The sequence below is a fragment of the Carassius auratus genome, unplaced genomic scaffold (genome assembly GCF_003368295.1).
Source record: "Carassius auratus strain Wakin unplaced genomic scaffold, ASM336829v1 scaf_tig00005314, whole genome shotgun sequence".
Classification (NCBI taxonomy): domain Eukaryota; kingdom Metazoa; phylum Chordata; class Actinopteri; order Cypriniformes; family Cyprinidae; genus Carassius; species Carassius auratus.
The window spans coordinates 44899-63123 of NW_020523646.1; the positions used below are offsets into that span (position 1 = coordinate 44899).

At 36.6% G+C, this 18225-nt stretch overlaps 1 protein-coding gene across 1 annotated transcript in view; it reads right to left on the bottom strand.

The window, feature by feature from the left end:
- The window catches only part of LOC113070802 (collagen alpha-1(XIX) chain-like), an 89738-nt gene that overhangs the window by 42268 nt on the left and 29245 nt on the right, over positions 1-18225 (bottom strand). The window contains exons 6-7 of the mRNA XM_026244247.1: positions 9012-9056; positions 6612-6647 (exon numbers count right to left, since the gene is read on the bottom strand). The gene's annotated coding sequence lies outside the window, so the exon portion shown is untranslated. The remainder of the gene's footprint in view (positions 1-6611; positions 6648-9011; positions 9057-18225) is intronic.

Below are 18225 nucleotides of genomic sequence, written 5' to 3' on the forward strand. Positions count from 1 at the left end.
TACTAAACTGCAATGATGGTGAAACTCAGAATCACATCACATTATTACACAAGTCAATGGAAACAAGACAATGAAGATGTAACAAGCATGATTCAGTCGTGCTGTGACGCATGCTGGGAATCTAGCATCCAGCGGCGCACATATCACACTTCTTTTTATTTGGCGGTGTTGATGTGATGTGGCACAGCGAACCAGAATATTTAAATGTTAAATGTCAAAACCAGTCTGTGAAGCCTTATTTAATCCATCTTCCATCACACAAATGTGCCCATGTTTGCATACATCACACATGCTGGTGTGCCACTTAATTACAGCCACTAAACATGAAACCAATGATCTGTAAGTCACCATAGCACATCATGTCACGCAGACAGGACAGGAATTTATCCGCCAATAGATGGCACTTTCGCACTGAAGATAAAGTCCCGTCTCACTCACTCTGCGTCCATTTTGAGTCCTGTCTCAAAACAATGCAAACTGAGCATCTTTTATACTGGCAGGCGAGAGGCTGAGCGTTTGAGCCTGGAATCCATTTCTGCTTTCAGAAACTCCAATACACATAGATTCAAAGCTAAACAATGTAAAATTATGAAAGCTTTAGAATTGAATGTTGCGTCTTCTTTCAAAACAAACATCACTGAGAGGAAGTGTTGAGGAGAGAAGGGACCGTCACAAAACATCCCTGTGGTGATTTTAGTGGTGTCAGACTTGACTGAACGCTGTATGTACATTAAAATTCCTGAGGGGAACTATGTGGAGAGGTAATACAATTTGTCTACTCAACCTGGAAAAGGCAATTCCCTCAAGTTGTACAGTTTTTTTCTTTTTTCTTTTTCATAATATTGCTTACAAGCACAACAGAGTGCACACAAAAGATAGCAGTGTGTTTGGTCGAATGCCAAAGCTCAGAGTCTCTGTTCCTCTGTAATTGCCACCTCCCAAACCACCTCCTGAGTGATCAGATTGCTATCTGTTTTGATTGCATCTTGGAGACTCTGCAATATAGCAATCCAATCAGTCAAAAAAATAAACAAAAAACATCAAAAGTTATTTTAAAAATTATATTTCAGAAGTTTTCACAATGCTTCAAGACAAAGAGACAAAAAATATTTTGGTATTTCATAAACAATGTGAGTTTTTTTTCCCTCTTTCTGAATATTTTTGAATTTCATGATGCAATTGTGAGAGAAATCCTGAAACAACAGTGTTGAATAACACATAAGAACTTCATTTAAATAATCATTTTGTTGTTCAATTCGAATAAATAATTTAAAAACGCGTTACATCTTTGGATTTTACGGTCTTAAACATGATTCACAGGAAAAATCAAATAGTAAATTCACACTACCTGAGATTCAATAATTTTAAATAATATTTTAATGATTTTTTTACTAATTAACTAATTTGACCTGAGATTTCGGACATCAAGAACAATTTTAACTATGGTTTAGGAAAAAAAAAAAGATTTAATTACGAATAAATGATTTTAGCATTTCAAATCCATTTAAATAAAATTCTAAATAAATGAATAAATGTGAATGCTAACTGTTAGCAACAAAGGCTAATTTAAATGATCCTGTGGTGTGATAGTTTGTTACTATCTTATTATCTATTTTTATTTCTTGTCATATACTTTATAAATAATTGCACAATAATTTTTTATTAATATTAAACACACTTAAACATGTCCTCAGTCAAACAAGTGACCTATTATACAAGTAAGTGGTAATGATGTAGGTAACCCTGCTTTCTGACTTGTTACCCGCAGTAGAATGCTAAGGTCAAAGTATGTTAACCACACCATGTGTATTGACCATGAACAATTCCCTAACACAAAGCAGCATTTACTCCGCTTCGAACTCTTGTAGCGTGAGTCTGTCAAAGCTCTCTCTTTGCACTGTCAGGACAAACGTATGCAGAAGCTACACAGCCCTCTCACTGTTCTCAGTGTCCAGTCACAGTCCAATGCCTGTGTGAACTGGTGGAGACGACACACACACACACACAAAGCTCTCACAAGAGCAAATTGGAGCACTGCATACACACTCTCCTTCTGTCTGAGCTCAAAGGTGCACTGAAGCAAAAAGCCTGTCCCTCTGGTCCTCTTTGTCAAGCATCAGCTCTCTCGCCAAACCCCTGTGTAATCCTGAATCCCTGCGTGAAGATTTATAGGAAATGTCCTCGCTGAGGGAAGAGAGTGTCTTTTACGGCCAGCTGATGATAGACGGTCATTCGTGATCAGTAATAAAAGCCACACAGAATGGACAGAGTCTGAATAGCTCTACTAAGAGCTCGACCGCACAATTGCTCTTCTTACTTTGGCCTCTCCTGCGGAGAAAAGCAACTTGAACCAGCGTAAGGAGGTTTGTTGGACTTGCAGTCTGTCAAAACAGTGGTTTTACATGCTTTAGTGCAGAGGTGTATTGGTGCCAGGAAGTGGGTATACTCTTAATTTATGCCCCCTTTTTTTTTAAAGTGACCCAGCAAAGGATGACCATGTTGTGTTATAAACAGTGACATGTAAAACTAGTCTTGTACATTTTCTCCCCCACGTTTTATACTATGTTGCTGCCTTATGTTAAACGGTTTAAATTATTTTTCCCCACATCAGTCTACACTCCATACACCATAATGGTAATGCAAAAAAAAAAGTTTTTAACATCTTTGCAAATTTATTACAAATAAAACCCTAAAATGATTCCATTGCATAAGTATTCATACCCTTATCTGGGACAGTTGAAATTTAGCTCAGGAGCATTCATATTGCTTATAGATGAAAACATGAATGAAAACATTCTTGATAAAAGAAAAAGTATTTTTGAGGATTGAAAAAAAGTAGTAAAAACATTTACAAATAATGTTTTAATGCATATTTCAAATGCTTGAAAGTCTAGTGTAATGCAACGGTCTCCGGGGCGAGCAATGAATTTAACCAATGAACAAGTGTTTTCAGCAGTAGTTTTGAAAACAAGTGAGCAAGCCTTTCTGATTGGATCTATTAATATTCCTAATGGGCAGCGCTAAAATACCAAAGACCCTGAGGCAGTTTGTTCTATGAAAGGACCACTAGAAGGTCAAACATTGACAGACGGCCCTGATACTGTATGATATAGACTGACTTTAAATGCAAAGCCAAAGGGTCTGAGCCCCACCCAGATGACAAGGAAACTTTTCATCTCTGAATTCAGCTCATGGTTAATATAACATAATGGTTTGGTGTGTGTGCATCGTCCCTACAGCAAACTCAATTTAACTGAGCATTTCAGAAACACAGCATGCCTTGCTTACTGCATAGAAATATTAATGTATTGACTACGCACCTCTACAAAAGCCCACCCACCCAAGCATCCAAAAATGACTGACAGCTAAAGACACACGTCATGGTTTTCTAATTGGCTAATGCATGCAGGCATCCTGACTGTTATTTGTTGCTAAGACACTACTCTTCAACTGAACAATGTACAAAAATAGTTAAGACAACAGTGACTCACTTGACGTCATAAACAGAAAAATTCTCAAAATTCTATATTTATCAACAATAAATCAGTCTATATTTGTTTGTCCTTGTCCTTTTATCCCTCCGGGCCTTAGCACGGTTGAATCATGTCCGGTGCTTGAACACATACATAGCTTCAAGGCCTTCTAAAATTAAAGCACACATTTCTTGATAAACTATTAGGGTCTCACATTTTTTATGCTCCAGGTTTAAAACAAGAACTTCTGAAATCTGACTTTTGTCAGTTTTCAGTTACTTTGGAAGACTACTGGTGAAATAAAACCAGAAATGTGCTACTTATATTTTAGTTAATGCACTTATATTGTTACTAGTTTTTTTTTTAAATAGAGGAATAAACTTCTTTTATTTCTGCTTTTAAACTCTCTGAAATGACTGACCTCATAGACTACCATTGTAACTGTATGGCTGTAAAAGAGATGTTTCTTTGCTTTTACAAAACGAGCGGATGAGATTAAATTAGTTTTTGTGGAAATCAACAGTATGTCACAAAAGCTGTTGATAATCCTTCACCTGCTTTTAACCTAGAATGTTCATTTAATTACACCCAAGCCTGAATTATTTGCCCTGAATTAGATGTCAGGTGGGATGGTCTGGGATCAGGTAAACGATGCTCCTGGTTACACTGTCCATTTGACTACACTAATTACTGTCATTTAGAGGAAATTAGGAAAGATTATTTTGATTTAAAATGTCTACTAACAGCAAAAAAAAAAAAAAAAAAAAAATTCTAGTGATTAGACATCCCACCATCTGAAAGATAAAATTAACTCTCTTTAATTACTATACTTGTCAAACTGAGGGACTTGAAACAGGTTGTATCAAATTGACTGGAAAAGAAAAATGTAGGTTATAAAACATCTTTTAATTAATGAAGGTATCCATGCACAATTCTGGTGTGATATAAACTCATGAGCATGAAAAATAAAATAAAAGAGAGATCCGTAACACTGGGTGAGGAACAGCACAGCAAAAGATCATTTGATAAATCAGTAGTTCCATAGTAGAAAATAAAACAAAATAAATATATACAAAACAATCTCAATTTACTCAAGACTGCATAAGAAAGACTTTAACCATTTATTTTGGATCCCACTACCAAATAAATGTATTTTATTCAGGCATAAATCCAAAAATAATATATTAAGCAAGAAATTGACCATGGGTTAAAAAATAAACTTAAATTATGTTTTGCAAATCAGACTGCAAACAAACAGTGTAACTTATACAGGTGTGGTTACTTTATGAGGTTAAAGGTCAGTCAGAGGCACTTTCTGCCCTGAGACCTGACTATGTGTGTCAGCTGTGAGTGTGAACTAACAAGTTAAGGAGCTGCATGTAAACACTCACTCTTGCTCTGTTTAATATATATATATATATATATATATATATATATATATATATATATATATATATATATATATATATTTTTTTTTTTTTTTTATTCATACACTGCCATTGCCCCTTGTGAAATATTACACCCCAGGGCTTCATGAAAATTATTGCAGACCTTTTGCAAAAGCACTGTTCATAATTACCATCTGTCAGGCTTGAGACTGAGGAGTGATGCAGTATGTGTGTGTGTGTGTGTGTGTGTGTGGCTGTTTAACATGCTGAGCAGACAGCCAGCGTTTGACTGAGGGAAGTCAATCAGTAGGATGCGAGCGTGTCCTTCCCTCTCTGTTCTCAGGAGGACAGCACTGAATAAATGCTTGATCTCACCTTACCGACAGACAGACAGCACAATGTGTCTAAACCGTCTTCTAGGTCACTGACAGTGGTGCATGTGTTTGCACTGACCTCACAACAACTCCGATATCTATTGAAGTGTATGTTCAGAATGGGGTACTAGCTTACTACTCTCCAAATACTGTCCAGTATACACTGTTTCCTATGTACTATTCTTTAAAAATAGTAAATTAAGCAATTACATTATTCCATGATTCATAAAGAATGCTATATTGTTGCCATATTATGACCTGATCAATTTTCAATCATAAAAAAAAAAAAAGACTAAAATTAAAATTGTAGATTTTGGAATGTTCAAATTAGTTTACTAACATGCTACATTTACTCGTGCATCAGTATGTAGTATGCATACAGATTGCACTGCTCCTAATACACTTAATGTGTCACAATGTAATGCGTTAAAACTTATTTACAAAGGTACACAAAGCTGTCACTATGGTAGTACACTAAGGTATAAAATGTTCAATTGTACTATTGTACCATTTATCTTATTTACTGATAAATGGTACAATAGCACATTAAATGTACATACTGTATTAGTACTCAAAAAATGCATTTGATGATATTTTGGTGACAGTTTGTACCTCTATTTTAAAGAATGAAAGTAATGGTGGTTTTGATTTTTACAATCTGACTCTTTCAGACTCCCAAAAGCCTAGAAAAGTCAAAAAGTGGATACTCTCCAAAATGGTGCCATGGTGATGCAAAGGCCATGAACTGTTGCATTTTTTTTTTTTTTTTGCGCACAAAAAGTATTCTCGTAGCTTTGTAAAATTATGGTTGAATCCCTGATGTCACACAGATTTCTTTACCGATGTCCTTACTACTTTTCTGAACCTTGATCATGTTAGGACACTTGCTGTCTGGGAGGGTCAGAGAGCTCACAGGATGCATTAAAAATATCAGGATTTGTGTTCCAAAGATGAACAGAGGTCTTACAGGTTTGGAACAACATGATAGTGAGTAATTAATGACAGAACTTTCATTTTTGGGTGAACTAACCCTTTAAATGACACGGCCTTTGATAATAAAAATATTCAACTTACAAAAAAAGTAAATGTTTTTTATACATGTAGTCGTCTTAAAACCATTCGAGTCACCAAACAGAACCACATAATGACAATTTTTCAGTCAGTCCTGAACACTTTCCTGTCTACTTCTGATTAAAAAATAAAAAAATAAATCAAAATGCCATCCCCAATGCTGCTCAGGCTGCTTAAACATTGCTATGTATGTTTTGAAAGTGCCACAGTGTTTACTCTTTCCAACCTACGAATGGCTTAAAGTGTTTTTGCTTTTAAAATATTAAATGATCACATTTAAATTTTCAAAAACAGCTCAATCTTACCTTAACCGCTTCAGCATCGCATGTTCCAGGTGGACCCTGTGTTGAAGACATAAATCTCAGTTAAAGTAAATCAAATCACTTACACCTGCATTTGGAAGCTCATTTCAAAATGTCTTGGGCAAGGAAGATTTTTTGATCAAAACCCATTTGCAAAACAAAATGTAAATTCGGGTTTAACTGACTGACCCAGCAACCAGGACAGCATTCGCTGCGTATTAGCCTCTGTCGCCCACGACTGGAGCAACAACACCTGTGAATGTCCTTGACAAAGGTCACTAGACACATCAGCTCAACTAAACATCCAGATAGATAAGGGCCTCCTGGACTGCACGTGGCATTCCTCGACACCTCGAGGCTGGGGGAGGATGTCTGTGCTGCCCGAGGCCCTCCTCCTCCTCCTCCCAAACACCACAGACGACAGGCCACTCATAAATGCCAGCTCCCGAGGACAGAAGCAAGGTTGGCACATGCCATGGAAATTATCTAGACACTGCCATTTAAAAATGTCACAACCTCTTCCCTCCCGACACTTATGATTGCGTCCACCATTTTATAACTTTCCTGTAATGGAATGTGTGAAACTAAACGGTCAGACATTGTTAGTATGCAGAGCAGATCTGGTAGTATTTGTTATTCGGTTTACAGCTTACTTAATCTTTAAAGATACAGCAGAACCAAAAATGAAAACTCAGCCATATTTGCTTTCTAGAAAATGCATTTACAATGAACTGAGTCTAAAACATCATATAAATGATACATAAATGTGTTCCATATGATACATCAAGTTCTTCTGTAGCAACATGATGGCTTTGTGTGAAAAACAGAGCAACCATGAAGTCTATAAAAAAAAGAAGAAAAAAAAAAGTCAAATGGTCTTGGAAATTCTGGCATTATTTGCACTCTCTTGAATTCTATTATGTAGAGAAGTATTCCTTTATTCCTCTTCACTCAGTATAGCAATCTATTAATCACTCATTTTCCACTTAACTTACACTGTTCTACATATGTGGGTACAACCACAAAGCCAAAGGCAATGTAAAAATGCCAGAAATGTATGATGCAACATAGGTTTCAAAGCCTGAAGATTGTGTGTGTGTGTGTGTGTGTGATTTTTATGTCACAGACATTTCCATACTGATGCCACAGCTTTGAAGAGATGACTATTATTCAAGCAGTAAAATAGGGCCCCTTTGAGAGTCTCATTAGGATCTTCAATAACACTTATGCATGGGACTGCTCTTAATATGGCCCTCTGGGCTGCTTGAAATCGTAATTTGAAACGTTGAGCTAAACAGCGCATGTGATGGAGATTTCAATTGAACCAACGCATAAACCAAGAAAACTCATCTGGAGGGGGATTAATATAGCAGCAGGTATCTGTCCATTATGCACAATGACAAATTTGGTTTGCTTTTGAAGCAGATTTATGACAACAGTTATGCTTTCTGAATCTGAAACGAATAGCGGGGGAAGGAAATGAGAAATGATATAAACTAAATGGTAAAAATGAGCTGCATTTCAAAACCTACATGTATTTATATCAATTTAACATTTATTTATATTCTAATTCCATTTTATTAAAATGAACCATTTTAAACAGCATTTGGGAACAAAAACATTTCTAAACTTGAAATACTTTCGGCCATCTAGACTTTACATTTCAAGTGATAGGAGAAATTTGCAGAATGCTGGAGCATGGATTTAAATATGGTAAAATAGAGTTACTACACTTGTTAGTAGCTGAAATAAACTTATGAAAAAAACACTAAGGGTTTAAAACTTTTTGAATGACAGGCATAGAAATATGTGGAGATTTCTGCAGAGCTTTGCGGCAACACATTCTGTGTGGGCTTGATATTAATGCTCATATATATCAAATATCTGGTATCAAACTTGAAGTTATTTATTTTTTGATTTATTTAATAGGGATTTTCTGCACTAATTTAATACAACTAAATCCTCAGAACCAATCCACTTCGTTTATTATTTGCTAATGCGGATCAAATCAATTCCTGAGCTGTAAAAATATCAAGATATGTCTAAAACAAGATGCAGAGCCTCTAAAGAGTAATTGGACACTAGAAACTATTTTTGAATTTCATTGTATTACTGTATATAATAAGATATCAAATCAGGCAGGCGGGAATAAAGCAAATGCACACTTGTATATAGAAATACTTTGTGGGGTCTTTGCAAATTCATGTAAAAACTGTTAGAAAAATAATAACAATGTTGGATTACTGAGAATATATTTTGAATTAATTTTCATTTTCTTCTCCTGTTGCACTCCCAAGATCATGATTGGTTGGAAAAGGCCATTCAGCTTTTCAAAGCGACCAAGTTTCACTTTTGGTAATTTTCTTGTCAAATGTTACACATACTATAAACTGTAATTCTTACCGGGGGTCCTGGAGTCCCTGGTTCTCCTGTCTTCCCCCGTCGACCCTGCAAGAATGAAAATGAAAGTGTAAGAAAAGACAGAACGTTTCAACAACAGGTTCATGCCTGGCAATGCTGGTTGGCAATTAGGAGAAGACAGCTCCTCTTGTTGCGGAGACTAATTTGCTTTTAATTAACAGAACGAAAACAGCTTAATTGCAGAGCTCTGTGTGGTGCATCGCTTTCTTTTTACCACCCAAGTCTTCCACCTTCTTTCCAGCTGTGACAAACCACGGCCATCAATCAAAACAGGCCCTGTGTGACAAACAGAACGGGCCCCTGAGCACGGCCCCGAATGCTCGCCTGGACATAATGGACTATTCACAAATATAATAAGCGCCTTCAATTCTTATGCTCGAAACACACGAAAAGGCAAAGTGCACGAGGTGGGCTCAATGAAAGCCATCAAAACTGCCAGTCACCGGTTTAATTTTGTGTGCGCAGTGATGACACAAGCATATCGGAAAAACTGACACAAAGACAGCCAGTGTGGCAACCTCTGGGAAATTAGTTTCCACATTGTCCCCTGATGAATAAGCCGGACGTTTCTTTGATGGCTGCGTCGTCTTTACTAAATTAATTTTATGGAGACGTTATATATACAAGCGCAGGGTGCAATTTCAGCAATATGTACACCATTATTAAGAATTCAGCAGGGGAAGGTGGAGGACCAGACTGTTTTTTGTCTTTTTTTTGTCTGCGTGGGGAGTGTTTTTGAGATCACTGCACACAAAAGCCAGTGACTCCTCAGAACTGTTCATTTAGATTCTCTGTGATACAGTGATGTCGAGTTTGCCAGTGTTTAATAAAAAGAACTCCCGATGAATAAACCACTGTCATCATCAGTCCCTGTTTGAATGGATGTCTGTATTTATTTGCTGGTTATTTCAGAGCAAAAAGGGAACATTAACCCTAATGAAAAAAAAGGAATATTAGCAGATACTTGTGTAGGACATTATCTGAGATGTTTTTTTTCCCCCCTTCTTGATGTCCTTGGGCAAGATTCTAAGAACATTCTTAAGAATAAAATAATTAACTGCTGTTCTTATTTCAGAAAAAAAAATTTTTACCCCTCGTAAGATTGCAAGAATTCAAATCATTAAAAAGAGTCTTCCCAAAAAAAAAAAAAAAAAAAAAAAAAAAAAAATCACTGTAAATAACTTTTTCAAATTACCACCAGCTTGTGTAAAATCCCCAAAGGTATTTATTCTGTTGATTCAAATATTAAGCTTTACAACATAACACTAGCTACATATAATACATATTAATGATTATTTCAGTAATTTGCAGGGAGTGTGAAAAGGCGACTTTTTATCAAGTTTTCCACTTAGTTTTTAGAGTCTGGCATCGATAACCAAAACCCATTATTTTGTTCTTAAGAAAACAATAACATTTTTCAAATATTTTTCAAGAGGAAGACGTAGAAATTTCTTAATTTCTTCTGAAGATTTTTGTGAATCAACACTATGGCCTTATTCTAGGCTGGATGCTTGTGGATAGTTGCTTAGGTGATTCTAGGAGGATGTTTACTGTCTGACCCTATAAGAATCTATGACTTTATACTGTTTAAGTCCCTCTTTCATGATTTGAAATATAAAAGCTGGTTATAGCTGGTTTTTGGAAGATGGTGGGTGGTTGACCAATCAATGATAATATCCAGTTTGGACCTGCTAGAAACCAGAACCAAACCAATTAAGCAGGCTTTTCCATTCAGTCTTCTCACCACATTATCGGTAGCACTTTATTTTACAGTCCTGTTCCTCATGTACATACTATGAACTTATTATAGTAATTACAATAACTATGTAATAACTAGGTACTAACCCTGAACCTACCCCTAAACCTAACCCTACCCCATGTAGTTACCTTGTGTTACCAGATCTTTTTTAGATAAATACATTGTAAGTACACTATAAGTACATGTTAGTACACGTACTGTAAAATAAAGTGCAACCACATTATCTGTTGCCTTTGATTCAACAAACAATTTGAAAGTACCGTTCATGTCTGTAGCATCAACAGTAAAAAGTAAAAACGAGTTACTTAACACTAATTCATTACAATCCATCTGAAAGTAATAAGAACAACCTCAATGACCCCTAATTTATAGCTACCGCATATTTTATTTGTAAAATATAAATTACTAGCTAAATTAGTTCAGTAATGCTTTTGTAATTGATTTTTTTTTTTTTTCGCTAAGTGAGACATTATTATACATGGAGAATGTGGGGAAATATTAAAGGGAATGTTGTAATATGCATTTCTAATGGCTCTGAAAGTTTAAATCCATCATCTGATTATGCTGCACAGAAAAATGTATATCAAGCAGGTTGTTATCCGCAGTAATGATACGTTAACATTGCGTAGAGTCTGCGAAACGGGTAAATTGACAGTTTGTTCCCGTTTTCAGTTATATGAAAAAAATATAAATATTTCACAATCCTATTAAACTAAACTGATGATGAATAATGTATTTTCTTATCATCTTCCTTATGCCCCTAAAATATATTAAGCTCTTATTTGAATACAAATATCTTGGAGGCTGTAAGGTATGCCAAAACAGGCCTCATAAATTTTAGAAAATTGAGAATAAAGTGTTAAATGGGAGTCAAAGTATGTAAATTACAACAATACCGTGATGCTGAATGTTAAAAATTTTTTTATAATGCACTTAAGCAGACGCTGTAAACATATCGAAATAATGATATGGTCTGAAATTGGGGCTTACCTCTACAACCCTCACTAATCACAATTCTAGGATGAAGGTTACTTATAAAAGTAATAAGTAATATAAATTTTTTTTTTTTGTAAATTCATTTTACTGTGAATTAAAAGAAATATAATTTTTATTTGTAAATATAAAAAATATATATATATTCTGTTTTAAATTACAAATAAATATTATAAATTTAAACAATTTTAATTTAAGATTTTACAAATCAAAATGAATAATTTAATATTCTATAATATAGAAATAAAATGTAAAAGGCCCATTTTAAGCAGCCAATACTCCGCTCCAATCCTTATAATGATCTGGTACAGTCGCTGAAGTGTGAAAGCTTCAGTTTAGCCCGTAGGTATTATGGAGTACACTTCCAAGCATTTTTGCAAGTCACTTCATACTTTTAAGTTAAATTCTGGCCACACACAAACCCATTTTTTCCTGGAAATGCATTGCTCTGTTGTTCTTCTGAGAGATGAAAGGCCATTCCACACACTACTGTTTTGACAAAAGAAAAACTGGATCTAACCAAGACTGAGAGAGAGACGTGGAATGCCCAGATGCACAACAACACGAGTACATCAGAGCATCTAGTTTGAGAAGCAGATGCCTTGCTGGTGCTCAGCTAGAAGATTCTCTGAAAAGAGCAAACCAAACATTAGCTTTATCTGAAACAGAAAAGTCTCTAAGATGCCACTGGTCTTTAGACAGAGTATCAAAGAGAAACCAAATCTGACTCTGGAAAAGAAGAAAACCATTCAATTGGGCAAAAAACAAACAAACAAAACAAAACATACAGATTCAATGCCAGAACATTACTATGGACGGACAAAGTTAAGTTTGAGCTGTTGATGGATGCATTTGATAAGATTCTGAAAAATGGCTACAACAACAGCTATGGGAATTGCCATAGAATGCTGAAAGATAAAACTGCTCATAAATATAAATTAAAAAATAAATAAAAGCCTGTGGTTGTTGGCTGACCTGGTCAGATAAGGGCATTTCTGCATGACCGAATGAAAGAGATCAATTCTGTGACACTTCAGCCTTTCACACAGAGCTCGGATCACTCACACACAGCATCACCTCTCTCTCACTCAGTGTTGCACTGCCTGTTGCTATGCAACACAGAGTGGCCTGTAAATTTCACAACATCGGAGGCCTTGATTATTATTTGAGTTCTTGCGAGGGCCAAGTTTAGGTCACAAATATACATTAAAGAGCAAACAGATGTGGGGGATGTGGAAGGTGTGTGTGTGTGTGTGTGTGTGTGTGTGTGTGTGTGTGTGTGTGTGAGTGTGTGTGAGAGAGAGAGAGAGAGAGAGAGAGAGAGAGAGAGAGAGAGAGAGAGAGAGAGAGAGAGAGAGAGAGAGAGAGAGAGAGAGAGAGAGAGAGAGAGAGAAAGAGAGATGGAGATAGTGAGAAAGATACAATGTGATTAATGCTCGTTTACATAGATTTCCAATTCAAATAAATAAATCCAATTGCAGAATCTGGAAGAACTTTAATGACAACTGTAAACTCTGTAATCCTATGAAAATATCAGTTTATACTTGCATCACACATTCTCAACAAGATCTTTGTGTACACAAGGAGTCGATGGGAATCATATGAGATAAACAAATCTGGTTGCAATTCTAGTACATTACACCACCATATAAAAGTTGTGGTACAGAATAATTGTTTTTTTTTTTTTTTAATAAATGTACTTTTATTCAGAAAGGAAGCATTAAACTGATCAAAAGTGACAGCAAATACATTTATAATGTTACAAAAGATTTCTCATTTAAATAATGCTCTTTTAAACCATATTCCAAGAATTCTGAAAAAATGGCATCACGGATTTAAAAAAAACAAACAGACGTTTTCAACATAGATGAGAAATGTTTCTTGAGCAACATATCAGCATATTAGAATGACTTTTGAAGGATTGCGTGACACTGAAGACTGGAGTAATGATTTTGCCATCACAGAAATAAATTGCATTTTAAATGTAGTTACTGTAGGCTTGTTCAAACGATAACTACTGAGTTCAACGAAGACTCATTAAAGGGGTCATGAACTGCCTTTGTTTTTTTTTGTTTTTTGTTTTTATAACTGTTCTCTGAGGTCCATTTTCAAGGTTTTTACATCTAAAACAATTTAGAAGTAATAGGCAATTTTCTATCCTGTTTTGATCCAGTAGCGTAGCCAGAAAAGAGAAAATCTGGGTGTGCCACATTTATTGTCAGACTACTGAGCAAAATTATGGGATAGTATTTTTGTCGCACTGCTTCCGTCCAACCATACTCCTAGTGGTAATTTTCAGGTCGTGTCAGAATGTAGTTAATTGTTAAATGTAATAATTTCTTCCAAATACGATAAATTTGAACATTTGGTACGATACATGGACATTTCCAATCTGGCAACACTGTCTGTTGATGTTGGGCCCGGGGTCCAGGGAGGGAGAAACATCCTCATCAGGTTCAACGTCAAGGCCTTGTGTCCATTGCTGTTCATCAAGCCAAGGTTTTTTGCTAAAAAAAAAATTAAGAAAGGAGCTCTGCGACATATTGCTTGCTATCTAGCAATGTGCAATCAAAAATTATCTGTTTATATCATAGACTGCTGGGGTCACAGTCAGCTGCTGTTTGCTGATTGGTTAGCAGTCCCAATGTCGGCAGATATATTTTAACAAAAAAAAAAAAAAAAAGTAAATTGCATTTTAAAATTTTTACCATTATTGCACCATATATTGGATTCTTATTTCTGTGCCCCTGAGAGTATGATTTAGAACGTTCAGTGGCATCACAGAACTGCCAGATTCAAACCAGTGTTGCCAGACGTACGATAAATATCGTATTTATACGATAATTTTTACCTCTGTACGATGTGAAAAAATCCCGTAATGTACGATAATTTCAGAATTTTATGAAAATTTGAATGATGGTAGTTGCAGTCATAGGGCTTCTTTACTCGTACATACACGAAATCGGCTCAGTACAGACACTCTAAATGCATTTGTGTGCACCTGAGGGTGTGTTAAGAATGCAGGAGAGTGCCCTGCTTTAAAGCCAACGAGCATTAGATGCGAATACCCAGAACCCCTTCAACATCTGGCAACACGCAGTCTTCCGGTGACAGCGGCTCAGACTGCAACACGCAGCAACAGCTAAATTCCTTATTCAATTGAAGAAACAAAGCAAGTTTTAAAAATCATTTTAATATGTTTTAATATTCGCCGCGACGGAGACAGTCACTGAAAATAATGGGATAGTATTTTGTCTCACTGCTTCGGTCCAACAATGGCCTACGCTTTTGTTATCTACGTTATCTATTGTGGTAATTTGCAGGTTGTGTCAAAATGTTGTTGTTTTAGAATAGATTAATAACTCTTTTGACTTGTGTACGATAATTTTCTTCCAAATACGATAATTTTGAACTTCTGGTACGATTCTTGGACATTTTCAATCTGGCAACACTGATTCAAACAGCTTTCACGCGTTGGCTGGCACTGAGCCAGAGACGGACGCGCTCAGCGCTTGTCATATATCACAATTAATATGCAGTGTTTTCAACCACATAATGTTTATTTTAGGTTTCATACATTTAAATATACATAATCACTAGTAAAACAATACATTGGTAGTTTGTAAAATACACACTGATGTCCATGGAAGCAGCAAAAACTAATGTAATTTGCAGACGTGTTTTATTCATATATCGACACACATAGCAGAACAATAAAGTTTACTCTATTCTTCGTCCAGTTCAACAGCCACTTAATTTCATGTATTTCGGAAGAAACTGCTCAAGTGCTCTGTGTTAAATCCGGCTGACAGGACTCTGAACTGCAGCGCTCATCTAGTTATAGATCAAGATAATTTATAAAGGTTTAAATAAAACGAATACCGATACATCTGTTCGTGGCTGCGTTGTGTCAAGTGACAATCATGACGCGTCGCCAGGAAACAAGGGGTCAGTTAAAATATTTGTAATTTACGCGTGAAACGGTTATATATAAAATATTCTTACTAAATAACAATAGCCCAAGTTTAGTAAACATTTTTTATTGAGACTATAAAAAATTATTCTGCATCGATTTTAGGTGTGCCAGCTGCCACTGTGGTGGCACAGGCACACCCTGGCACACCCGTCGCTACGCCACTGTTTTGATCCCCTTCAATGAACGTTCTGTTTGAATAGGCGTGTCTATTGTAGAAGTAAACGCCCACTGCTATGATTGGATAATAGTTGTGTATGTTTGACAGCCTACATCCTTCATGAATGGATGCTGTTGTCAATTAAATTAAAAATGCATAGATACCCAGTACATATCAAACAATCGGTAATAACAGACAAAGCAATAGTGATAAGGTAATGAAAAGTTATTCACACTTGTGTGTAGTGACATTTTTGCTAGTGAGGCTGGGCAAACTCACATCCAGCCCCCGTACAATCAGCACCGGAGCTCCCCAGGGCTGTGTTCTATCCCCACTGCTCTTATCCCTGTACACTAATGATTGCACGTCTAAGGACCCCTCTGTCAAGCTCCTGAAGTTTGCAGACGACACCACACTCATCGGCCTCATTCAGGACGGTGAAGAGTCTGCTTACAGACAGGAGGTTAAAGCGCTGGCTGTCTGGTGCACTCTCAACAACCTGGAGGTTAACACGCTCAAAACTGTGGCGATGATCGTGGACTTCAGGAGAAACCCCCCTGCTCTCTCACAATCATGAACAGCACTGTGACTGCAGGGGAGTCATTCAGATTCCTGGGCACCACTATCTTTCAGGACCTGAAGTGGGACATTCTCATTGACGCCATTGTGAAAAAGGCCCAGAAGAGATTGTACTTCCTTCACCAGCTGCGGAAGTTTAACCACAGGAGCTGCTGAAACAGTTCTTCTCTATCATCAGTGAATGCATCAACTGCACTTCAGTAACTGTCTGGTTAAGCTCAGCTTATAAATCTGACCTCAGAAGACTACAGAGGGTAGTCCGAACTGCTTAGCGAATCATCGGTACAACCCTCCCTTTTATTCAAGAACTGTACTTATCCAGAGTGAGCAAAAGGGGCCAGTAAAATCACCCTCACATCCAGCACACTCACTCTTTGAACTGTTGCCATCTGGTCGACACTACAGAGCACTGAGCACCAGAACGACCAGACACAGGAACAGTTTCTTCCCTCAAGCAATCCATCTAATGAACAATTGATAATGACTGTGGAACACAGTACACTACACTATTAATATTTATAAACGCATACACTTCTTTATCTCACATACTTAGTGTACACTTATATTTTGCACATAATATACCGTACATACATAACTGCTTTTTGTAATATACCTGCCATACAATTGTCAATTTGTATAGTCATTCCTTACAGACTTATTTGTAATTTTTGCTTTTTATTTTATTATGTGTTAAGCTTTACAAGCTGTTGTTTTGGGAGATTGGCTTCAATACAAGTTGTTTTTAGACTAACGAGAAAGTTTTGAGTTCTGAAACTTACAGAATGATTTTGAAGCACAATGACCTCATATGTCAAAAGATCAAAGGACTTTTGATTTCTCAGTTCTTGACTGCTTCACGAACAACCACCTCTTATGAGTAATTTGTTCAAGATTTAGACTACACTGATCTTGTTGTATGAAAAAGACATCTATTTATTGCGTTTGTATTATTGTGAAGCTTCTCATTAAATTGAATTGAGATTTCAAGCTCTAACTCGAAGCTAAAATAGCATTCCTGTTGCTGTGGTACAGAAGATTCAAGCCTCTATTTATCAGCAAAGGGTTCACCATTCAGTGGAGGAATTCAGATGTTACAGAAATGCTAATAGAACCCAACAAGAGAGATCTCCACATTCAGGACAGAAGCTTGCAAAGCCTTATCTGACGGTTTTACCGCATGCTTTAATCTTTCATTTGAACTGTGCCCTACACAGACGGATCTGGAGAATGCCAGCGTACTCGCTGGACGGAGTACACGGAAGATGAAATGGGTTGCTTACATCTAACACACTTCTGTCTCGCCAGGAGCAAAGCAAACAAACATCAACCTGGGTAATCTTTAAAGCAGCGCTCTAATCCTGATCTGAAATGTCAACAGTCTCACTGAGACTCCACGTGGGTCAGGTGCCATGGATTACAGAAAACATGTTAAGGGGACGTATGGGGGGCAAGGAGGAGAGAATGACGGACAAAAAGGCAGATCTGGCATTTCAAAAGCTCCAGTAATCTGCAGTGAACACACACTCTCCTACCAAGAAGAGGTCAGATGATAAGCCAGAGAGACCCTGTAATGTCTGTCATTAAAGTGTCTAATCCTCTATACACATATATATATCAGAGTTTCCCATGAGCTGTTATAGCAAGCTTGGGAAGGAAGTCTCTTTTACCCCCGCACTGCATATTTCTAAAAACATTTTTCTGCTGAGATCATTTTTCTGCTGATTAATCGTCA